This window comes from Stenella coeruleoalba (assembly GCF_951394435.1).
Source record: "Stenella coeruleoalba genome assembly, contig: scaffold_40, whole genome shotgun sequence".
Lineage (NCBI taxonomy): Eukaryota > Metazoa > Chordata > Mammalia > Artiodactyla > Delphinidae > Stenella > Stenella coeruleoalba.
The window spans coordinates 1,095,909-1,121,261 of record NW_027646100.1 but is presented as its reverse complement, the minus strand read 5'-3'; the positions used below and the strand labels follow the sequence as shown (position 1 = coordinate 1,121,261).

General features: G+C 43.9%; 1 long non-coding RNA gene across 10 annotated transcripts in view; it reads right to left on the bottom strand.

The window, feature by feature from the left end:
* Positions 1-25,353, bottom strand: part of LOC307181340 — a 1,758,975-nt gene that overhangs the window by 1,300,554 nt on the left and 433,068 nt on the right. For all 10 annotated transcript variants that reach the window (XR_013826453.1, XR_013826454.1, XR_013826455.1 and 7 more), the window contains 2 exons: positions 12,134-12,211; positions 4,236-4,321 (listed from right to left, as the gene is read on the bottom strand). This is a non-coding gene — a long non-coding RNA (uncharacterized lncRNA). The remainder of the gene's footprint in view (positions 1-4,235; positions 4,322-12,133; positions 12,212-25,353) is intronic.

The following is a 25,353-nucleotide window of genomic DNA, read 5'->3' as shown; positions in this document are numbered from 1 at the left end:
TATTGCATGGTACCCATTCCACGGGTTTCAACTATCCAGGTTTTAGGTATTCTTCCTTCAGCTAAAACATGCATGTGGAACCCAGAGTATGATCAACCATGTGATCGGGAGACGTGTTCAAATATGTCTCAGTTTTCCTCCCCTGGTACTCGGGTAAAACATTCCAGACGCTTTACTAACACTCTCCCCACTTGGAGAGTCAGCGCCTTTAACCTCCTGTTTGGCCCAGTTTGCAATTTCTGCGGAAGATGAACAGGAATAGCGAGAACCAATGAGAGGCTAGCTGGAGGTGTCTGGACGGGCAAATTTAACTCTCATTTCCCACCAGGAGGAGGAAATAACCAAAGGCTCAGCGTGCCGTGCCAGAACCAGATTAGGGCCTGAAGCCATCCTGCGGTGTTGCGGCCAGGTCACAAGAAAGCGAGTTGAAGAAAGGAGCTCAGGGGCACTGTAATTCACAAACCTGCAGAGTTATAAATGACAGCTATCGTCCAAAAATAGACTGAAGTAAGGCTGCCAAGAGGACTTGAAAGCGGGGCAGAATTGCAGGAAACCGATTTCAGGAGGTAGACTGGAATTGCATTGAAAGCATAGGAAAAGAGGCAGAACGTCCACAATGATGCACTTGGCCAAAAAGGGCGTATGCGTTTTTTCCTGAATATATTCAGGAAAAAACGCATACGCCCTTTTTGGCCAACCAAGCAAGCTTGCAAAGGAAATCTGCACTACAATGAAGTCTCACTTCCCCCCGGTCAAAAGGGCCATCTGAAAAAAGTGTAAAATCCAGAAAGGCAGGACAGGCCATGGAGAACTGGGAGCCTTGTTATGCTGATGGGCGGGATGTAAATTGCCAACACACACTCGGGAGAAGTGTATGGTGTTTCCTGAAACATCTAAAACACAAAGCAACAGAGCCTAGGGCACTGCCACTTATGGTCCTATAGCTTAGGGAAATTAAAATCAAAAAGACACAGCCACCCCAAAGTTTGGGACGCCTCTGTTTACAAGAACCTCGTTTACAGTACAAGTTCAACATCGCAGAAAGTGAAAAATGGATAAGGAAGTTGTGGTATTTACTTACAAAGCAATATCACTCAGCAATGAAATCTATGTCATCAGGCCCTTAACAGAACAATGAGTGGATTCAGGTATGATGATTCTAACTGACATAAGTCACACAGAAAAAGAAACATCATAAGATATCAGTAATACACGGAACGTAGACTTGGCTACACAGGAACTGAATTACAGAACAGAACAGGGTCTCAAATTTAGAAAACCAACTTATTCTTGCTTAAGGGGAAAGGTGAGTTGGGGTGCTGCATAAAACCAGAGATTGAAATGAGCACAGATAAAGTTCCTTAAGCCAAATATGGAATAGACAAGAGCTACTCCTTGCTCAACGAAATGGACTCAACACCGCATATTAAACGCCTAAGAATGTACCTGACTAGTAAGTATCTTAAAACCTATTGATTGCTATGTCTCGGAAAGAGAATCAAGCATGTGTACAGGGGCATAAACGCAGCAGTGCTAGGATTGGAGAGGTTCGGTGAGCAAATGAAGACCCTTTGAAGTCATATTGCATGGTACCCATTCCACAGGTTTCAACTACCCAGGTTTAAGGTATTCTTCCTTCAGCTAAAACATGCATGTGGAACCTAGAGTATGATCAACCATGTGATCGGGAGACGTGTTCAAATATGTCTCAGTTTTCCTCCCCTGGTACTCGGGTGCAACATTCCAGACGCTTTACTAACACTCTCCCCACTTGGAGAGTCAGTCCCTTTAACCTCCTGTTTGGCCCAGTTTGCAATTTCTGCGGAAGATGAACAGGAATAGCGAGAACCAATGAGAGGCTGGCTGGAGGTGTCTGGATGGGCAAATTTAACTCTCATTTCCCACCAGGAAGAGGAATTAACCAAAGGCTCAGCATGCCGTGCCGGAACCAGATTAGGGCCTGAAGCCATCCTGCGGTGTTGCGGCCAGGTCACAAGAAAGCGAGTTGAAGAAAGGAGCTCAGGGGCACTGTAATTCACAAACCTGCAGAGTTATAAATGACAGCTATCGTCCAAAAATAGACTGAAGTAAGGCTGCCAAGAGGACTTGAAAGCGGGGCAGAATTGCAGGAAACCGATTTCAGGAGGTAGACTGGAATTGCATTGAAAGCATAGGAAAAGAGGCAGAACGTCCACAATGATGCACTTGGCCAAAAAGGGCGTATGCGTTTTTTCCTGAATATAATCAGGAAAAAACCCATATGCCCTTTTTGGCCAACCAAGCAAGCTTGCAAAGGAAATCTGCACTACAATGAAGTCTCACTTCCCCCCGGTCAAAAGGGCCATCTGAAAAAAGTGTAAAATCCAGAAAGGCAACAGGCCATTGAGAACTGGGAGCCTTGTTATGCTGATGGGCGGGATGTAAATTGCCAACAGACACTTGGGAGAACTGTATGGTGTCTCCTGAAACATCTAAAAAACAAAGCAACAGAGCCTAGGGCAATGCCACTTATGGTCCTATAGCTTAGGGAAATTAAAATCAAAAAGACACAGCCACCCCAAAGTTTGGAACGGCTCTGTTTACAAGAACCTCGTTTACAGTACAAGTTCAACATCGCAGAAAGTGAAAAATGGATAAAGAACTTGTGGTACTTACGTACAATGCAGTATCACTCAGCAATGAAATCTATGTCATCAGGCCCGTAGCAGCATAATGAGTAGATTCAGGTACGATGATTCTAACTGAAATAAGTCACACAGAAAAAGAAACATCATAAGATATCACTAATACACGGAATGTAAACTTAGCTACACAGGAACTGAATTCCAAAACAGAACAGGTTCTCAAATTTAGAAAACCAACTTATGCTTGCTTAAGGGGAAAGGTGAGTTGGGTTGCTGCATAAAACCAGAGATTGAAATGAGCACAGATAAAGTTCCTTAAGCCAAATATGGAATAGACAAGAGCTACTCCTTGCTCAACGAAATGGACTCAACACCGCATATTAAACGCCTAAGAATGTACCTGACTAGTAAGTATCTTAAAACCTATGGATTGCTATCTCTCCGAAAGAGAATCAAGCATGTGTACAGGGGCATAAACGCAGCAGTGATAGGATTGGAGAGGTTCGGTGGGCAAATGAAGACCCTTTGAAGTCATATTGCATGGTACCCATTCCACGGGTTTCAACTACCCAGGTTTTAGGTATTCTTCCTTCAGCTAAAACATGCATGTGGAACCCAGAGTATGATCAACCATGTGATCAGGAGACGTGTTCAAATATGTCTCAGTTTTCGTACCCTGGTACTCGGGTGCAACATTCCAGACGCTTTACTGACACTCTCCCCACTTGGAGAGTCAGCGCCTTTAACCTCCTGTTTGGCCCAGTTTGCAATTTCTGCGGAAGATGAACAGGAATAGCGAGAACCAATGAGAGGCTAGCTGGAGGTGTCTGGACGGGCAAATTTAACTCTCATTTCCCACCAGGAAGAGGAAATAACCAAAGGCTCAGCGTGCCGTACCGGAACCAGATTAGGACCTGAAGCCATCCTGCGGTGTTGCGGCCAGCTCAAAAGAAAGCGAGTTGAAGAAAGGAGCTCAGGGGCACTGTAATTCACAAACCTGCAGAGTTATAAATGACAGCTATCGTCCAAAAATAGACTGAAGTAAGGCTGCCAAGAGGACTTGAAAGCGGGGCAGAATTGCAGGAAACCGATTTCAGGAGGTAGACTGGAATTGCATTGAAAGCATAGGAAAAGAGGCAGAACGTCCACAATGATGCACTTGGCCAAAAAGGGCGTATGCGTTTTTTCCTGAATATATTCAGGAAAAAACGCATACGCCCTTTTTGGCCAACCAAGCAAGCTTGCAAAGGAAATCTGCACTACAATGAAGTCTCACTTCCCCCCGGTCAAAAGGGCCATCTGAAAAAAGTGTAAAATCCAGAAAGGCAGGACAGGCCATGGAGAACTGGGAGCCTTGTTATGCTGATGGGCGGGATGTAAATTGCCAACAACCACTCGGGAGAAGTGTATGGTGTTTCCTGAAACATCTAAAAAACAAAGCAACAGAACCTAGGGCACTTCCACTTATGGTCCTATAGCTTAGGGAAATTAAAATCAAAAAGACACAGCCACCCCAAAGTTTGGAACGGCTCTGTTTACAAGAACCTCGTTTACAGTACAAGTTCAACATCGCAGAAAGTGAAAAATGGATAAAGAAGTTGTGGTATTTACTTAAAAAGCAATATCACTCAGCAATGAAATCTGTGTCATCAGGCCCTTAGCAGCACAATGAGTGGATTCAGGTATGATGATTCTAACTGAAATAAGTCACACAGAAAAAGAACCATCATAAGATATCAGTAATACACGGAATGTAAACTTGGCTACACAGGAACTGAATTACAGAACAGAACAGGGTCTCAAATTTAGAAAACCAACTTATGCTTGCTTAAGGGTAAAGGTGAGTTGGGGTGCTGCATAAAACCAGAGATTAAAATGAGCACAGATAAAGTTCCTTAAGCCAAATATGGAATAGACAAGAGCTACTCCTTGCTCAACGAAATGGACTCAACACCGCATATTAAACGCCTAAGAATGTACCTGACTAGTAAGTATCTTAAAACCTATAGATTGCTATGTCTCCGAAAGGGAATCAAGCATGTGTACAGGGGCATAAACGCAGCAGTGATAGGATTGGAGAGGTTCGGTGAGCAAATGAAGACCCTTTGAAGTCATATTGCATGGTACCCATTCCACGGGTTTCAACTACCCAGGTTTTAGGTATTCTTCCTTCAGCTAAAACATGCATGTGGAACCCAGAGTATGATCAACCATTTGATCGGGAGACGTGTTCAAATATGTCTCAGTTTTCCTCCCCTGGTACTCGGGTGCAACATTCCAGATGCTTTACTAACACTCTCCCCACTGGAGAGTCAGCGCCTTTAACCTCCTGTTTGGCCCAGTTTGCAATTTCTGCGGAAGATGAACAGGAATAGCGAGAACCAATGAGAGGCTAGCTGGAGGTGTCTGGACGGGCAAATTTAACTCTCATTTCCCACCAGGAGGAGGAAATAAACAAAGGCTCAGCGTGCCGTGCCAGAACCAGATTAGGGCCTGAAGCCATCCTGCGGTGTTGCGGCCAGGTCACAAGAAAGCGAGTTGAAGAAAGGAGCTCAGGGGCACTGTAATTCACAAACCTGCAGAGTTATAAATGACAGCTATCGTCCAAAAATAGACTGAAGTAAGGCTGCCAAGAGGACTTGAAAGCGGGGCAGAATTGCAGGAAACCGATTTCAGGAGGTAGACTGGAATTGCATTGAAAGCATAGGAAAAGAGGCAGAACGTCCACAATGATGCACTTGGCCAAAAAGGGCGTATGCGTTTTTTCCTGAATATATTCAGGAAAAAACGCATACGCCCTTTTTGGCCAACCAAGCAAGCTTGCAAAGGAAATCTGCACTACAATGAAGTCTCACTTCCCCCCGGTCAAAAGGGCCATCTGAAAAAAGTGTAAAATCCAGAAAGGCAGGACAGGCCATGGAGAACTGGGAGCCTTGTTATGCTGATGGGCGGGATGTAAATTGCCAACAGACACTCGGGAGAAGTGTATGGTGTTTCCTGAAACATCTAAAAAACAAAGCAACAGAGCCTAGGGCACTGCCACTTATGGTCCTATAGCTTAGGGAAATTAAAATCAAAAAGACACAGCCACCCCAAAGTTTGGGACGCCTCTGTTTACAAGAACCTCGTTTATGGTACAAGTTCAACATCGCAGAAAGTGAAAAATAGATAAAGAAGTTGTGGTATTTACTTACAAAGCAATATCACTCAGCAATGAAATCTATGTCATCAGGCCCTTAACAGAACAATGAGTGGATTCAGGTATGATGATTCTAACTGACATAAGTCACACAGAAAAAGAAACATCATAAGATATCAGTAATACACGGAATGTAGACTTGGCTACACAGGAACTGAATTACAGAACAGAACAGGGTCTCAAATTTAGAAAACCAACTTATTCTTGCTTAAGGGTAAAGGTGAGTTGGGGTGCTGCATAAAACCAGAGATTGAAATGAGCACAGATAAAGTTCCTTAAGCCAAATATGGAATAGACAAGAGCTACTCCTTGCTCAACGAAATGGACTCAACACCGCATATTAAACGCCTAAGAATGTACCTGACTAGTAAGTATCTTAAAACCTATAGATTGCTATGTCTCCGAAAGGGAATCAAGCATGTGTACAGGGGCATAAACGCAGCAGTGATAGGATTGGAGAGGTTCGGTGAGCAAATGAAGACCCTTTGAAGTCATATTGCATGGTACCCATTCCACGGGTTTCAACTACCCAGGTTTTAGGTATTCTTCCTTCAGCTAAAACATGCATGTGGAACCCAGAGTATGATCAACCATTTGATCGGGAGACGTGTTCAAATATGTCTCAGTTTTCCTCCCCTGGTACTCGGGTGCAACATTCCAGACGCTTTACTAACACTCTCCCCACTTGGAGAGTCAGCGCCTTTAACCTCCTGTTTGGCCCAGTTTGCAATTTCTGCGGAAGATGAACAGGAATAGCGAGAACCAATGAGAGGCTAGCTGGAGGTGTCTGGACGGGCAATTTTAACTCTCATTTCCCACCAGGAGGAGGAAATAAACAAAGGCTCAGCGTGCCGTGCCAGAACCAGATTAGGGCCTGAAGCCATCCTGCGGTGTTGCGGCCAGGTCACAAGAAAGCGAGTTGAAGAAAGGAGCTCAGGGGCACTGTAATTCACAAACCTGCAGAGTTATAAATGACAGCTATCGTCCAAAAATAGACTGAAGTAAGGCTGCCAAGAGGACTTGAAAGCGGGGCAGAATTGCAGGAAACCGATTTCAGGAGGTAGACTGGAATTGCATTGAAAGCATAGGAAAAGAGGCAGAACGTCCACAATGATGCACTTGGCCAAAAAGGGCGTATGCGTTTTTTCCTGAATATATTCAGGAAAAAACGCATACGCCCTTTTTGGCCAACCAAGCAAGCTTGCAAAGGAAATCTGCACTACAATGAAGTCTCACTTCCCCCCGGTCAAAAGGGCCATCTGAAAAAAGTGTAAAATCCAGAAAGGCAGGACAGGCCATGGAGAACTGGGAGCCTTGTTATGCTGATGGGCGGGATGTAAATTGCCAACAGACACTCGGGAGAAGTGTATGGTGTTTCCTGAAACATCTAAAACACAAAGCAACAGAGCCTAGGGCACTGCCACTTATGGTCCTATAGCTTAGGGAAATTAAAATCAAAAAGACACAGCCACCCCAAAGTTTGGGACGCCTCTGTTTACAAGAACCTCGTTTATAGTACAAGTTCAACATCGCAGAAAGTGAAAAATGGATAAAGAAGTTGTGGTATTTACTTACAAAGCAATATCACTCAGCAATGAAATCTATGTCATCAGGCCCTTAACAGAACAATGAGTGGATTCAGGTATGATTATTCTAACTGACATAAGTCACACAGAAAAAGAAACATCATAAGATATCAGTAATACACGGAATGTAGACTTGGCTACACAGGAACTGAATTACAGAACAGAACAGGGTCTCAAATTTAGAAAACCAAGTTATTCTTGCTTAAGGGTAAAGGTGAGTTGGGGTGCTGCATAAAACCAGAGATTGAAATGAGCACAGATAAAGTTCCTTAAGCCAAATATGGAATAGACAAGAGCTACTCCTTGCTCAACGAAATGGACTCAACACCGCATATTAAACGCCTAAGAATGTACCTGACTAGTAAGTATCTTAAAACCTATGGATTGCTATGTCTCCGAAAGAGAATCAAGCATGTGTACAGGGGCATAAACGCAGCAGTGCTAGGATTGGAGAGGTTCGGTGAGCAAATGAAGACCCTTTGAAGTCATATTGCATGGTACCCATTCCACAGGTTTCAACTACCCAGGTTTAAGGTATTCTTCCTTCAGCTAAAACATGCATGTGGAACCTAGAGTATGATCAACCATGTGATCAGGAGACGTGTTCAAATATGTCTCAGTTTTCCTCCCCTGGTACTCGGGTGCAACATTCCAGACGCTTTACTGACACTCTCCCCACTTGGAGAGTCAGTCCCTTTAACCTCCTGTTTGGCCCAGTTTGCAATTTCTGCGGAAGATGAACAGGAATAGCGAGAACCAATGAGAGGCTGGCTGGAGGTGTCTGGATGGGCAAATTTAACTCTCATTTCCCACCAGGAAGAGGAATTAACCAAAGGCTCAGCATGCCGTGCCGGAACCAGATTAGGGCCTGAAGCCATCCTGCGGTGTTGCGGCCAGGTCACAAGAAAGCGAGTTGAAGAAAGGAGCTCAGGGGCACTGTAATTCACAAACCTGCAGAGTTATAAATGACAGCTATCGTCCAAAAATAGACTGAAGTAAGGCTGCCAAGAGGACTTGAAAGCGGGGCAGAATTGCAGGAAACCGATTTCAGGAGGTAGACTGGAATTGCATTGAAAGCATAGGAAAAGAGGCAGAACGTCCACAATGATGCACTTGGCCAAAAAGGGCGTATGCGTTTTTTCCTGAATATAATCAGGAAAAAACCCATACGCCCTTTTTGGCCAACCAAGCAAGCTTGCAAAGGAAATCTGCACTACAATGAAGTCTCACTTCCCCCCGGTCAAAAGGGCCATCTGAAAAAAGTGTAAAATCCAGAAAGGCAACAGGCCATTTTGAACTGGGAGCCTTGTTATGCTGATGGGCGGGATGTAAATTGCCAACAGACACTTGGGAGAACTGTATGGTGTCTCCTGAAACATCTAAAAAACAAAGCAACAGAGCCTAGGGCACTTCCACTTATGGTCCTATAGCTTAGGGAAATTAAAATCAAAAAGACATAGCCACCCCAAAGTTTGGAACGGCTCTGTTTACAAGAACCTCGTTTACAGTACAAGTTCAACATCGCAGAAAGTGAAAAATGGATAAAGAAGTTGTGGTATTTACTTACAAAGCAATATCACTCAGCAATGAAATCTGTGTCATCAGGCCCTTAGCAGCACAATGAGTGGATTCAGGTATGATGATTCTAACTGAAATAAGTCACACAGAAAAAGAAACATCATAAGATATCAGTAATACACGGAATGTAAACTTGGCTACACAGGAACTGAATTACAGAACAGAACAGGGTCTCAAATTTAGAAAACCAACTTATGCTTGCTTAAGGGTAAAGGCGAGGTGGGGTGCTGCATAAAACCAGAGATTGAAATGAGCACAGATAAAGTTCCTTAAGTCAAATATGGAATAGACAAGAGCTACTCCTTGCTCAACGAAATGGACTCAACACCGCATATTAAACGCCTAAGAATGTACCTGACTAGTAAGTATCGTAAAACCTATGGATTGCTATGTCTCCAAAAGAGAATCAAGCATGTGTACAGGGGCATAAACGCAGCAGTGATAGGATTGGAGAGGTTCGGTGAGCAAATGAAGACCCTTTGAAGTCATATTGCATGGTACCCATTACACGGGTCTCAACTCTCCAGGTTTAAGGTATTCTTCCTTCAGCTAAAACATGCATGTGGAACCCAAGTATGATCAACCATGTGAACGGGAGACGTGTTCAAATATGTCTCAATTTTCCTCCCCTGGTACTCGGGTGCAACATTCCAGACGCTTTACTAACAGTCTCCCCACTTGGAGAGTCAGCGCCTTTAACCTCCTGTTTCGCCCAGTTTGCAATTTCTGCGGAAGATGAACAGGAATAGCGAGAACCAATGAGAGACTAGCTGGAGGTGTCTGGACGGGCAAATTTAACTCTCATTTCCCACCAGGAAGAGGAAATAACCAAAGGGTCAGCGTGCCGTACCGGAGCCAGATTAGGGCCTGAAGCCATCCTGCGGTGTTGCGGCCAGCTCACAAGAAAGCGAGTTGAACAAAGGAGCTCAGGGGCGCTGTAATTCACAAACCTGCAGAGTTATAAATGACAGCTATCGTCCAAAAATAGACTGAAGTAAGGCTGCCAAGAGGAATTGAAAGCGGGGCAGAATTGCAGGAAACCGATTTCAGGAGGTAGACTGGAATTGCATTGAAAGCATAGGAAAAGAGGCAGAACGTCCACAATGATGCACTTGGCCAAAAAGGGCGTATGCGTTTTTTCCTGAATATATTCAGGAAAAAACGCATACGCCCTTTTTGGCCAACCAAGCAAGCTTGCAAAGGAAATCTGCTCTACAATGAAGTCTCACTTCCCCCCGGTCAAAAGGGCCATCTGAAAAAAGTGTAAAATCCAGAAAGGCAGGACAGGCCATGGAGAACTGGGAGCCTTGTTATGCTGATGGGCGGGATGTAAATTGCCAACAACCACTCGGGAGAAGTGTATGGTGTTTCCTGAAACATCTAAAAAACAAAGCAACAGAAACTGGGGCACATCCACTTATGGTCCTATAGCTTAGGGAAATTAAAATCAAAAAGACACAGCCACCCCAAAGTTTGGAATGGCTCTGTTTACAAGAACCTCGTTTACAGTACAAGTTCAACATCGCAGAAAGTGAAAAATGGATAAAGAAGTTGTGGTATTTACTTACAAAGCAATATCACTCAGCAATGAAATCTGTGTCATCAGGCCCTTAGCAGCACAATGAGTGGATTCAGGTATGATGATTCTAACTGAAATAAGTCACACAGAAAAAGAAACATCATAAGATATCAGTAATACACGGAATGTAAACTTGGCTACACAGGAACTGAATTACAGAACAGAACAGGGTCTCAAATTTAGAAAACCAACTTATGCTTGCTTAAGGGTAAAGGTGAGTTGGGGTGCTGCATAAAACCAGAGATTGAAATGAGCACAGATAAAGTTCCTTAAGCCAAATATGGAATAGACAAGAGCTACTCCTTGCTCAACGAAATGGACTCAACACCGCATATTAAACGCCTAAGAATGTACCTGACTAGTAAGTATCTTAAAACCTATAGATTGCTATGTCTCCGAAAGAGAATCAAGCATGTGTACAGGGGCATAAACGCAGCAGTGATAGGATTGGAGAGTCGGTGAGCAAATGAAGACCCTTTGAAGTCATATTGCATGGTACCCATTCCACGGGTTTCAACTACCCAGGTTTTAGGTATTCTTCCTTCAGCTAAAACATGCATGTGGAACCCAGAGTATGATCAACCATTTGATCGGGAGACGTGTTCAAATATGTCTCAGTTTTCCTCCCCTGGTACTCGGGTGCAACATTCCAGACGCTTTACTAACACTCTCCCCACTTGGAGAGTCAGCGCCTTTAACCTCCTGTTTGGCCCAGTTTGCAATTTCTGAGGAAGATGAACAGGAATAGCGAGAACCAATGAGAGGCTAGCTGGAGGTGTCTGGACGGGCAAATTTAACTCTCATTTCCCAACAGGAAGAGGAAATAACCAAAGGCTCAGCGTGCCGTACCGGAACCAGATTAGGGCCTGAAGCCATCCTGCGGTGTTGCGGCCAGCTCAAAAAAAACCGAGTTGAAGAAAGGAGCGCAGGGGCACTGTAATTCACAAACCTGCAGAGTTATAAATGAGAGCTATCGTCCAAAAATAGACTGAAGTACGGCTGCCAAGAGGACTTGAAAGCGGGGCAGAATTGCAGGAAACCGATTTCAGGAGGTAGACTGGAATTGCATTGAAAGCATAGGAAAAGAGGCAGAACGTCCACAATGATGCACTTGGCCAAAAAGGGCGTATGCGTTTTTTCCTGAATATATTCAGGAAAAACCGCATACGCCCTTTTTGGCCAACCAAGCAAGCTTGCAAAGGAAATCTGCACTACAATGAAGTCTCACTTCCCCCCGGTCAAAAGGGCCATCTGAAAAAAGTGTAAAATCCAGAAAGGCAGGACAGGCCATGGAGAACTGGGAGCCTTGTTATGCTGATGGGCGGGATGTAAATTGCCAACAGACACACGGGAGAAGTGTATGGTGTTTCCTGAAACATCTAAAAAACAAAGCAACAGAGCCTAGGGCACTGCCACTTATGGTCCTATAGCTTAGGGAAATTAAAATCAAAAAGACACAGCCACCCCAAAGTTTGGGCCGCCTCTGTTTACAACAACCTCGTTTACAGTACAAGTTCAACATCGCAGAAAGTGAAAAATGGATAAAGAAGTTGTGGTATTTACTTACAAAACAATATCACTCAGCAATGAAATCTATGTCATCAGGCTCTTAGCATCACAATGAGTGGATTCAGGTATGATGATTCTAACTGAAATAAGTCACACAGAAAAAGAAACATCATAAGATATCTGTAATACACGGAATGTAAACTTGGCTACACAGGAACTGAATTACAGAACAGAACAGGGTCTCAAATTTAGAAAACCAACTTATGCTTGCTTAAGGGTAAAGGTGAGTTGGGGTGCAGCATAAAACCAGAGATTGAAATGAGCACAGATAAAGTTCCTTAAGTCAAATATGGAATAGACAAGAGCTACTCCTTGCTCAACGAAATGGACTCAACACCGCATATTAAACGCCTAAGAATGTACCTGACTAGTAAGTATCGTAAAACCTATGGATTGCTATGTCTCCAAAAGAGAATCAAGCATGTGTACAGGGGCATAAACGCAGCAATGATAGGATTGGAGAGGTTCGGTGAGCAAATGAAGACCCTTTGAAGTCATATTGCATGGTACCCATTACACGGGTCTCAACTCTCCAGGTTTAAGGTATTCTTCCTTCAGCTAAAACATGCATGTGGAACCCAAGTATGATCAACCATGTGAATGGGAGACGTGTTCAAATATGTCTCAGTTTTCCTCCCCTGGTACTCGGGTGCAACATTCCAGACGCTTTACTAACACTCTCCCCACTTGGAGAGTCAGCGCCTTTAACCTCCTGTTTGGCCCAGTTTGCAATTTCTGCGGAAGATGAACAGGAATAGCGAGAACCAATGAGAGGCTAGCTGGAGGTGTCTGGACGGGCAAATTTAACTCTCATTTCCCACCAGGAAGAGGAAATAACCAAAGGCTCAGCGTGCCGTACCGGAACCAGATTAGGGCCTGAAGCCATCCTGCGGTGTTGCGGCCAGGTCACAAGAAAGCGAGTTGAAGAAAGGAGCTCAGGGGCACTGTAATTCACAAACCTGCAGAGTTATAAATGACAGCTATCGTCCAAAAATAGACTGAAGTAAGGCTGCCAAGAGGACTTGAAAGCGGGGCAGAATTGCAGGAAACCGATTTCAGGAGGTTGACTGGAATTGCATTGAAAGCATAGGAAAAGAGGCAGAACATCCACAATGATGCACTTGGCCAAAAAGGGCGTATGCGTTTTTTCCTGAATATATTCAGGAAAAACCGCATACGCCCTTTTTGGCCAACCAAGCAAGCTTGCAAAGGAAATCTGCACTACAATGAAGTCTCACTTCCCCCTGGTCAAAAGGGCCATCTGAAAAAAGTGTAAAATCCAGAAAGGCAGGACAGGCCATGGAGAACTGGGAGCCTTGTTATGCTGATGGGCGGGATGTAAATTGCCAAAGGACACTCGGGAGAAGTGTATGGTGTTTCCTGAAACATCTAAAAAACAAAGCAACAGAGCCTAGGGCACTTCCACTTATGGTCCTATAGCTTAGGGAAATTAAAATCAAAAAGACACAGCCACCCCAAAGTTTGGGACGCCTCTGTTTACAAGAACCTCGTTTACAGTACAAGTTCAACATCGCAGAAAGTGAAAAATGGATAAAGAAGTTGTGGTATTTACTTACAAAGCAATATCACTCAGCAATGAAATCTGTGTCATCAGGCCCTTAGCAGCACAATGAGTGGATTCAGGTATGATGATTCTAACTGAAATAAGTCACAAAGAAATAGAAACATCATAAGATATCAGTAATACACGGAATGTAAACTTGGCTACACAGGAACTGAATTACAGAACAGAACAGGGTCTCAAATTTCGAAAACCAACTTATGCTTGCTTAAGGGGAAAGGTGAGTTGGGGTGCTGCATAAAACCAGAGATTGAAATGAGCACAGATAAAGTTCCTTAAGCCAAATATGGAATAGACAAGAGCTACTCCTTGCTCAACGAAATGGACTCAACACCGCATATTAAACGCCTAAGAATGTACCTGACTAGTAAGTATCTTAAAACCTATGGATTGCTATGTCTCCGAAAGAGAATCAAGCATGTGTACAGGGGCATAAACGCAGCAGTGATAGGATTGGAGAGGTTCGGTGAGCAAATGAAGACCCTTTGAAGTCATATTGCATGGTACCCATTCCACGGGTTTCAACTACCCAGGTTTTAGGTATTCTTCCTTCAGCTAAAACATGCATGTGGAACCCAGAGTATGATCAACCATGTGAACGGGAGACGTGTTCAAATATGTCTCAGTTTTCCTCCCCTGGTACTCGGGTGCAACATTCCAGACGCTTTACTAACACTCTCCCCACTTGGAGAGTCAGTCCCTTTAACCTCCTGTTTGGCCCAGTTTGCAATTTCTGCGGAAGATGAACAGGAATAGCGAGAACCAATGAGAGACTAGCTGGAGGTGTCTTGACGGGCAAATTTAACTCTCATTTCCCACCAGGAAGAGGAAATAACCAAAGGCTCAGCGTGCCGTGCCGGAACCAGATTAGGGCCTGAAGCCATCCTGCGGTGTTGCGGCCAGGTCACAAGAAAGCGAGTTGAAGAAAGGAGCTCAGGGGCACTGTAATTCACAAACCTGCAGAGTTATAAATGACAGCTATCGTCCAAAAATAGACTGAAGTAAGGCTGCCAAGAGGACGTGAAAGCGGGGCAGAATTGCAGGAAACCGATTTCAGGAGGTAGACTGGAATTGCATTGAATGCATAGGAAAAGAGGCAGAACGTCCACAATGATGCACTTGGCCAAAAAGGGCGTATGCGTTTTTTCCTGAATATATTCAGGAAAAAACGCATACGCCCTTTTTGGCCAACCAAGCAAGCTTGCAAAGGAAATCTGCACTACAATGAAGTCTCACTTCCCCCCGGTCAAAAGGGCCATCTGAAAAAAGTGTAAAATCCAGAAAGGCAGGACAGGCCATGGAGAACTGGGAGCCTTGTTATGCTGATGGGCGGGATGTAAATTGCCAACAACCACTCGGGAGAAGTGTATGGTGTTTCCTGAAACATCTAAAAAACAAAGCAACAGAGCCTAGGGCACTTCCACTTATGGTCCTATAGCTTAGGGAATTCAAAATCAAAAAGACACAGCCACCCCAAAGTTTGGAAGGGCTCTGTTTACAAGAACCTCGTTTACAGTACAAGTTCAACATCGCAGAAAGTGAAAAATGGATAAAGAAGTTGTGGTATTGACTTACAAAGCAATATCACTCAGCAATGAAATCTGTGTCATCAGGTCCTTAGCAGCACAATGAGTGGATTCAGGTATGATGATTCTAACTGAAATAAGTCACACAGAAAAAGAAACATCATAAGATATCAGTAATACACGGAATGTAAACTTGGCTACACAGGAACTGAATTACAGAACAGAACAGGGTCTCAAATTTAGAAAACGAACTTATGCTTGCTTAAGGGGAAAGGTGAGTTGGGGTGCTGCATAAAACCAGAGATTGAAATGAGCACAGATAAAGTTCCTTAAGCCAAATATGGAATAGACAAGAGCTACTACTTGCTCAATGAAATGGACTCAACACCGCATATTAAACGCCTAAGAATGTACCTGACTAGTAAGTATCTTAAAACCTATGGATTGCTATGTCTCCAAAAGAGAATCAAGCATGTGTACAGGGGCATAAATGCAGCAGTGATAGGATTGGAGAGGTTCGGTGACCAAATGAAGACCCTTTGAAGTCATATTGCATGGTACCCATTCCACGGGTTTCAACTACCCAGGTTTTCGGTATTCTTCCTTCAGCTAAAACATGCATATGGAACCCAAGTATGATCAACCATGTGAACGGGAGACGTGTTCAAATATGTCTCAGTTTTCCTCCCCTGGTACTCGGGTGCAACATTCCAGACGCTTTACTAACACTCTCCCCACTTGGAGAGTCAGTCCCTTTAACCTCCTGTTTGGCCCAGTTTGCAATTTCTGCGGAAGATGAACAGGAATAGCGAGAACCAATGAGAGGCTAGCTGGAGGTGTCTGGACTGGCAAATTTAACTCTCATTTCCCACCAGGAAGAGGAATTAACCAAAGGCTCAGCATGCCGGGCCGGAACAAGATTAGGGCCTGAAGCCATCCTGCGGTGTTGCGGCCAGGTCACAAGAAAGCGAGTTGAAGAAAGGAGCTCAGGGGCACTGTAATTCACAAACCTGCAGAGTTATAAATCACAGCTATCGTCCAAAAATAGACTGAAGTAAGGCTGCCAAGAGGACTTGAAAGCGGGGCAGAATTGCAGGAAACCGATTTCAGGAGGTAGACTGGAATTGCATTGAAAGCATAGGAAAAGAGGCAGAACGTCCACAATGATGCACTTGGCCAAAAAGGGCGTATGCGTTTTTTCCTGAATATATTCAGGAAAAAACGCATACGCCCTTTTTGGCCAACCAAGCAAACTTGCAAAGGAAATCTGCACTACAATGAAGTCTCACTACCCCCGGTCAAAAGGGCCATCTGAAAAAAGTGTAAAATCCAGAAAGGCAGGACAGGCCATGGAGAACTGGGAGCCTTGTTATGCTGATGGGCGGGATGTAAATTGCCAACAACCACTCGGGAGAAGTGTATGGTGTTTCCTGAAACATCTAAAAAACAAAGCAACAGAACCTAGGGCACTTCCACTTATGGTCCTATAGCTTAGGGAAATTAAAATCAAAAAGACACAGCCACCCCAAAGTTTGGAACTGCTCTGTTTACAAGAACCTCGTTTACAGTACAAGTTCAACATCGCAGAAAGTGAAAAATGGATAAAGAAGTTGTGGTATTTACTTACAAAGCAATATCACTCAGCAATGAAATCTGTGTCATCAGGCCCTTAGCAGCACAATGAGTGGATTCAGGTATGATGATTCTAACTGAAATAAGTCACACAGAAAAAGAAACATCATAAGATATCTGTAATACACGGAATGTAAACTTGGCTACACAGGAACTGAATTACAGAACAGAACAGGGTCTCAAATTTAGAAAACCAACTTATGCTTGCTTAAGGGTAAAGGTGAGGTGGGGTGCTGCATAAAACCAGAGATTGAAATGAGCACAGATAAAGTTCCTTAAGCCAAATATGGAATAGACAAGAGCTACTCCTTGCTCAACGAAATGGACTCAACACCGCATATTAAACGCCTAAGAATGTACCTGAATAGTAAGTATCTTAAAACCTATGGAATGCTATGTCTCCGAAAGAGAATCAAGCATGTGTACAGGGGCATAAACGCAGCAGTGATAGGATTGGGGAGGTTCGGTGAGCAAATGAAGACCCTTTGAAGACATATTGCATGGTACCCATTCCACGGGTCTCAACTCTCCAGGTTTAAGGTATTCTTCCTTCAGCTAAAACATGCATGTGGAACCCAGAGTATGATCAACCGTGTGAACGGGAGACGTGTTCAAATATGTCTCAGTTTTCCTCCCCTGGTACTCGGGTGCAACATTCCAGAAGCTTTACTAACACTCTCCCGACTTGGAGAGTCAGCGCCTTTAACCTCCTGTTTGGCCCAGTTTGCAATTTCTGCGGAAGATGAACAGGAATAGCGAGAACCAATGAGAGACTAGCTGGAGGTGTCTGGACGGGCAAATTTAACTCTCATTTCCCACCAGGAAGAGGAAATAACCAAAGGCTCAGCGTGCCGTGCCGGAACCAGATTAGGGCCTGAAGCCATCCTGCGGTGTTGCGGCCAGCTCACAAGAAAGCGAGTTGAAGAAAGGAGCTCAGGGGCACTGTAATTCACAAGCCTGCAGAGTTATAAATGACAGCTATCGTCCAAAAATAGACTGAAGTAAGGCTGCCAAGAGGACTTGAAAGCGGGGCAGAATTGCAGGAAACCGATTTCAGGAGGTAGACTGGAATTGCATTGAAAGCATAGGAAAAGAGGCAGAACGTCCACAATGATGCACTTGGCCAAAAAGGGCGTATGCGTTTTTTCCTGAATATATTCAGGAAAAAACGCATACGCCCTTTTTGGCCAACCAAGCAAGCTTGCAAAGGAAATCTGCACTACAATGAAGTCTCACTTCCCCCCGGTCAAAAGGGCCATCTGAAAAAAGTGTAAAATCCAGAAAGGCAGGACAGGCCATGGAGAACTGGGAGCCTTGTTATGCTGATGGGCGGGATGTAAATTGCCAACAACCACTCGGGAGAAGTGTATGGTGTCTCCTGAAACATCTGAAAAACAAATCAACAGAGCCTAGGGCACTTCCACTTATGGTCCTATAGCTTAGGAAAATTAAAATAAAATAGACACAGCCACCCCAAAGTTTGGAACGGCTCTGTTTACAAGAACCTCGTTTACAGTACAAGTTCAACATCGCAGAAAGTGAAAAATGGATAAGGAACTTGTGGTATTTACTTACAAAGCAATATCACTCAGCAATGAAATCTATGTCATCAGGCCCTTAGCAGCACAATGAGTGGATTCAGGTATGATGATTCTAACTGAAATAAGTCACACAGAAAAAGAAACATCATAATATATCAGTAATACACGGAATGTAAACTTGGCTACACAGGAACTGAATTACAGAACAGAACAGGGTCTCAAATTTAGAAAACCAACTTATGCTTGCTTAAGGATAAAGGTGAATTGGGGTGCTGCATAAGCAGAGATCGAAATGAGCACAGATAAAGTTCCTTAAGCCAAATATGGAATAGACAAGAGCTACTCCTTGCTCAAAGAAATGGACTCAACACCGCATATTAAATGCCTAAGAATGTACCTGACTAGTAAGTATCTTAAAACCTATGGATTGCTATGTCTCCAAAAGAGAATCAAGCATGTGTACAGGGGCATAAACGCAGCAGTGATAGGATTGGAGAGGTTCGGTGAGCAAATGAAGACCCTTTGAATTCATATTGCATGGTACCCATTCCACGGGTTTCAACTACCCAGGTTTTAGGTATTCTTCCTTCAGCTAAAACATGCATGTGGAACCTAGAGTATGATCAACCATGCGATCGGGAGGCGTGTTCAAATATGTCTCAGTTTTTGTACCCTGGTACTCGGGTGCAACATTCCAGACGCTTTACTAACACTCTCCCGACTTGGAGAGTCAGTCCCTTTAACCTTCTGTTTGGCCCAGTTTGCAATTTCTGCGGAAAATGAACAGGAATAGCGAGAACCAATGAGAGGCTAGCTGGAGGTGTCTGGACGGGCAAATTTAACTCTCATTTCCCACCAGGAAGAGGAATTAACCAAAGGCACAGTGTGCCGTGCCGGAACCAGATTAGGGCCTGAAGCCATCCTGTGGTGTTGTGGCCAGCTCAAATGAAAGCGAGCTGAGGAAAGGAGCTCAGGGGCACTGTAATTCACAGACCTGCAGAGTTATAAATGACAGGTATCGTCCAAAAATAGATTGAAGTAAGGCTGCCAAGAGGACTTGAAAGCGGGGCAGAATTGCAGGAAACCGATTTCAGGAAGTAGACTGGAATTGCATTGAAAGCATAGGAAAAGAGGCAGAAAGTCCACAATGATGCACTTGGCCAAAAAGGGCGTATGCGTTTTTTCCTGAATATATTCAGGAAAAAATGCATACGCCCTTTTTGGCCAACCAAGCAAGCTTGCAAAGGAAATCTGCACTACAATGAAGTCTCACTTCCCCCCGGTCAAAAGGGCCATCTGAAAAAAGTGTAAAATCCAGAAAGGCAACAGGCCATTGAGAACTGGGAGCCTTGTTATGCTGATGGGCGGGATGTAAATTGCCAACAGACACTCGGGAGAAGTGTATGGTGTTTCCTGAAACATCTAGAAAACAAAGCAACAGAGCCTAGGGCACTGCCACTTATGGTCCTATAGCTTAGGGAAATCAAAATCAAAAAGACACAGCCACCCCAAAGTTTGGGACGCCTCTGTTTACAAGAACCTCGTTTACAGTACAAGTTCAACATCGCAGAAAGTGAAAAATGGATAAAGAAGTTGTGGTATTTACTTACAAAGCAATATCACTCAGCAATGAAATCTATGTCATCAGGCCCTTAGCAGCACAATGAGTGGATTCAGGTATGATGATTCTAACTGAAATAAGTCACACAGAAAAAGAAACATCATAAGATATCAGTAATACACGGAATGGAAACTTGGCTACACAGGAACTGAATTACAGAACAGAACAGGGTCTCAAATTTAGAAAACCAACTTATGCTTGCTTAAGGGGAAAGGTGAGTTGTGGTGCTGCATAAAACCAGAGATTGAAATGAGCACAGATAAAGTTCCTTAAGTCAAATATGGAATAGACAAGAGCTACTCCTTGCTCAACGAAATGGACTCAACACCGCATATTAAACGCCTAAGAATGTACCTGACTAGTAAGTATCTTAAAACCTATGGATTGCTATGTCTCCGAAAGAGAATCAAGCATGTGTACAGGGGCATAAACGCAGCAGTGATAGGATTGGAGAGGTTCGGTGAGCAAATGAAGACCCTTTGAAGTCATATTGCATGGTACCCATTCCACGGGTCTCAACTCTCCAGGTTTAAGGTATTCTTCCTTCAGCTAAAACATGCATGTGGAACCCAAGTATGATCAACCATGTGAACGGGAGACGTGTTCAAATATGTCTCAGTTTTCCTCCCCTGGTACTCGGGTGTAACATTCCAGACGCTTTACTAACACTCTCCCCATTTGGAGAGTCAGCGCCTTTAACCTCCTGTTTGGCCCAGTTTGCAATTTCTGCGGAAGATGAACAGGAATAGCGAGAACCAATGAGAGACTAGCTGGAGGTGTCTGGACGGGCAAATTTAACTCTCATTTCCTACCAGGAAGAGGAATTAACCAAAGGCTCAGCGTGCCGTGCCGGAACCAGATTAGGGCCTGAAGCCATCCTGCGGTGTTGCGGCCAGCTCACAAGAAAGCGAGTTGAAGAAAGGAGCTCAGGGGCACTGTAATTCACAAACCTGCAGAGTTATAAATGACAGCTATCGTCCAAAAATAGACTGAAGTAAGGCTGCCAAGAGGACTTGAAAGTGGGGCAGAATTGCAGGAAACCAATTTCAGGAGGTAGACTGGAATTGCATTGAAAGCATAGGAATAGAGGCAGAACGTCCACAATGATGCACTTGGCCAAAAAGGGCGTATGCGTTTTTTCCTGAATATATTCAGGAAAAAACGCATACGCCCTTTTTGGCCAACCAAGCAAGCTTGCAAAGGAAATCTGCACTACAAGGAAGTCTCACTTCCCCCCAGTCAAAAGGGCCATCTGAAAAAAGTGTAAAATCCAGAAAGGCAGGACAGGCCATGGAGAACTGGGAGCCTTGTTATGCTGATGGGCGGGATGTAAATTGCCAACAACCACTCGGGAGAAGTGTATGGTGTTTCCTGAAACATCTAAAAAACAAAGCAACAGAGCCTAGGGCACTTCCACTTATGGTCCTATAGCTTAGGGAAATTAAAATGAAAAAGACACAGCCACCCCAAAGTTTGGGACGCCTCTGTTTACAAGAACCTCGTTTACCGTACAAGTTCAATATCACAGAAAGTGAAAAATGGATAAAGAACTTGTGGTACTTACGTACAATGCAGTATCACTCAGCAATGAAATCTATGTCATCAGGCCCGTGGCAGCATAATGAGTGGATTCAGGTACGATGATGCTAACTGAAATAAGTCACACAGAAAAAGAAACATCATAAGATATCAGTAATACACGGAATGGAAACTTGGCTACACAGGAACTGAATTACAGAACAGAACAGGATCTCAAATTTAGAAAGCCAACTTATGCTTGCTTAAGGGGAAAGGTGAGTTGGGGTGCTGCATAAAACCAGAAATTGAAATGAGCACAGATAAAGTTCCTTAAGCCAAATATGGAATAGACAAGAGCTACTCCTTGCTCAACGAAATGGACTCGACACCCCATATTAAACGCCTAAGAATGTACCTGACTAGTAAGTATCTTAAAACCTATGGATTGCTATGTCTCCAAAAGAGAATCAAGCGTGTGTACAGGGGCATAAACGCAGCAGTGATAGGATTGGAGAGGTTCGGTGAGCAAATGAAAACCCTTTGAAGTCATATTGCATGGTACCCATTCCACGGGTCTCAACTCTGCAGGTTTCAGGTATTCTTCCTTCAGCTAAAACATGCATGTGGAACCCAGAGTATGATCAACCGTGTGAACGGGAGACGTGTTCAAATATGTCTCAGTTTTTGTACCCTGGTACTCGGGTGCAACATTCCAGACGCTTTACTAACACTCTCCCCACTTGGAGAGTCAGTCCCTTTAACCTCCTGTTTGGCCCAGTTTGCAATTTCTGTGGAAGATGAACAGGAATTACGAGAACCAATGAGAGACTAGCTGAAGGTGTCTGGATGGGCAAATATAACTCTCATTTCCCACCAGGAAGAGGAATTAACCAAAGGCTCAGCGTGCCGTGCCAGAACCAGATTAGGGCCTGAAGACATCCTGCGGTGTTGCGGCCAGCTCACAAGAAAGCGAGTTGAAGAAAGGAGCTCAGGGGCACTGTAATTCACAAACCTGCAGAGTTATAAATGACAGCTATCGTCCAAAAATAGACTGAAGTAAGGCTGCCAAGAGGACTTGAAAGCGGGGCAGAATTGCAGGAAACCGATTTCAGGAGGTAGACTGGAATTGCATTGAAAGCATAGGAAAAGAGGCAGAACGTCCACAATGATGCACTTGGCTAAAAAGGGCGTATGCGTTTTTTCCTGAATATGTTCAGGAAAAAACGCATACGCCCTTTTTGGCCAACCAAGCAAACTTGCAAAGGAAATCTGCACTACAAAGAAGTCTCACTTCCCCCCGGTCAAAAGGGCCATCTGAAAAAAGTGTAAAATCCAGAAAGGCAGGACAGGCCATGGAGAACTGGGAGCCTTGTTATGCTGATGGGCGGGATGTAAATTGCCAACAGAAACTCGGGAGAAGTGTATGGTGTTTCCTGAAACATCGAAAAAACAAAACAACAGAGTCTAGGGCACTTCCACTTATGGTCCTATAGCTTAGGGAAATTAAAATCAAAAAGACACAGCCACCCCAAAGTTTGGGACGCCTCTGTTTACAAGAACCTCGTTTACCGTGCAAGTTCAATATCACAGAAAGTGAAAAATGGATAAAGAAATTGTGGTACTTACGTACAATGCAGTATCACTCAGCAATGAAATCTATGTCATCAGGCCCGTAGCAGCATAATGAGTGGATTCAGGTACGATGATTCTAACTGAAATAAGTCACACAGAAAAAGAAACATCATAATATATCACTAATACACGGAATGTAAACTTGGCTACACAGGAACTGAATTCCAAAACAGAACAGGGTCTCAAATTTAGAAAACCAACTTATGCTTGCTTAAGGGGAAAGGTGAGTTGGGGTGCTGCATAAAACCAAAGATAGAAATGAGCACAGATAAATTTCCTTAAGCCAAATATGGAATAGACAAGAGCTACTCCTTGCTCAACGAAATGGACTCAACACCCCATATTAAACGCCTAAGAATGTACGTGACTAGTAAGTATCTTAAAACCTATGGATTGCTATGTCTCCAAAAGAGAATCAAGCGTGTGTACAGGGGCATAAACACAGCAGTGAAAGGATTGGAGAGGTTCGGTGAGCAAAAGAAGACCCTTTGAAGACATATTACATGGTACCCATTCCACGGGTTTCAACTACCCAGGTTTAAGGTATTCTTCCTTCAGCTAAAACATGCATGTGGAACCTAGAGTATGATCAACCATGTGATCGGGAGACGTGTTCAAATATGTCTCAGTTTTCATACCCTGGTACTCGGGAGCAACATTCCAGACGCTTTACTAACACTCTCCCGACTTGGAGAGTCAGTCCCTTTAATCTCCTGTTTGGCCCAGTTTGCAATTTCTGCGGAAGATGAACAGGAATAGCGAGAACCAATGAGAGACTAGCTGGAGGTGTCTGCACGGGCAAATTTAACTCTCATTTCCCACCAGGAAGAGGAATTAACCAAAGGCTCAGCGTGCCGTGCCAGAACCAGATTAGGGCCTGAAGCCATCCTGCGGTGTTGCGGCCAGCTCAAAAGAAAGCGAGTTGAAGAAAGGAGCTCAGGGGCACTGTAATTCACAAACCTGCAGAGTTATAAATGACAGCTATCGTCCAAAAATAGACTGAAGTAAGGCTGCCAAGAGGACTTTAAAGCAGGGCAGAATTGCAGGAAACCGATTTCAGGAGGTAGACTGGAATTGCATTGAAAGCATAGGAAAAGAGGCAGAACGTCCACAATGATGCACTTGGCCAAAAAGTGCGTATGCGTTTTTTCCTGAATATATTCAGGAAAAAACGCATACGCCCTTTTTGGCCAACCAAGCAAGCTTGCAAAGGAAATCTGCACTACAAAGAAGTCTCACTTCCCCCCGGTCAAAAGGGCCATCTGAAAAAGGTGTAAAATCCAGAAAGGCAGGACAGGCCATGGAGAACTGGGAGCTTTGTTATGCTGATGGGCGGGATGTAAATTGTCAACAGACACTCCTGAGAAGTGTATGGTGTTTCCTGAAACATCTAAAAAACAAAGCAACAGAGCCTAGGGCACTTCCACTTATGGTCCTATAGCTTAGGGAAATTTAAATCAAAAAGACACAGCCACCCAAAAGTTTGGGACTCCTCTGTTTACAAGAACCTCGTTTACTGTAAAAGTTCAATATCGCAGAAAGTGAAAAATGGATAAAGAAGTTGTGGTACGTACGTACAATGCAGTATCACTCAGCAATGAAATCTTTGACATCAGGCCCGTAGCAGCTTAATGAGTGGATTCAGGTACGATGTTTCTAACTGAAATAAGTCACACAGAAAAAGAAACATCATAAGATATCACTAATACACGGAATGTAAACTTGGCTACACAGGAACTGAATTACAGAACAGAACAGGGTCTCAAATTTAGAAAACCAACTTATGCTTGCTTAAGGGGAAAGGTGAGTTGGGGTGCTGCATAAAACCAGAGATCGAAATGAGCACAGATAAAGTTCCTTAAGCCAAATATGGAATAGACAAGAGCTACTGCTTGCTCAACGAAATGGACTCGACACCGCATATTAAACGCCTAAGAATGTACCTGACTAGTAAGTATCTTAAAACCTATGGATTGCTATGTCTCCGAAAGAGAATGAAGCATGTGTACAGGGGCATAAACACAGCAGTGAAAGGATTTGAGAGGTTCGGTGAGCAAAAGAAGACCCTTTGAAGTCATATTACATGGTACCCATTCCATGGGTTTTAACTACCCAGGTTTAAGGTATTCTTCCTTCAGCTAAAACTTGCATGTGGAACCTAGAGTA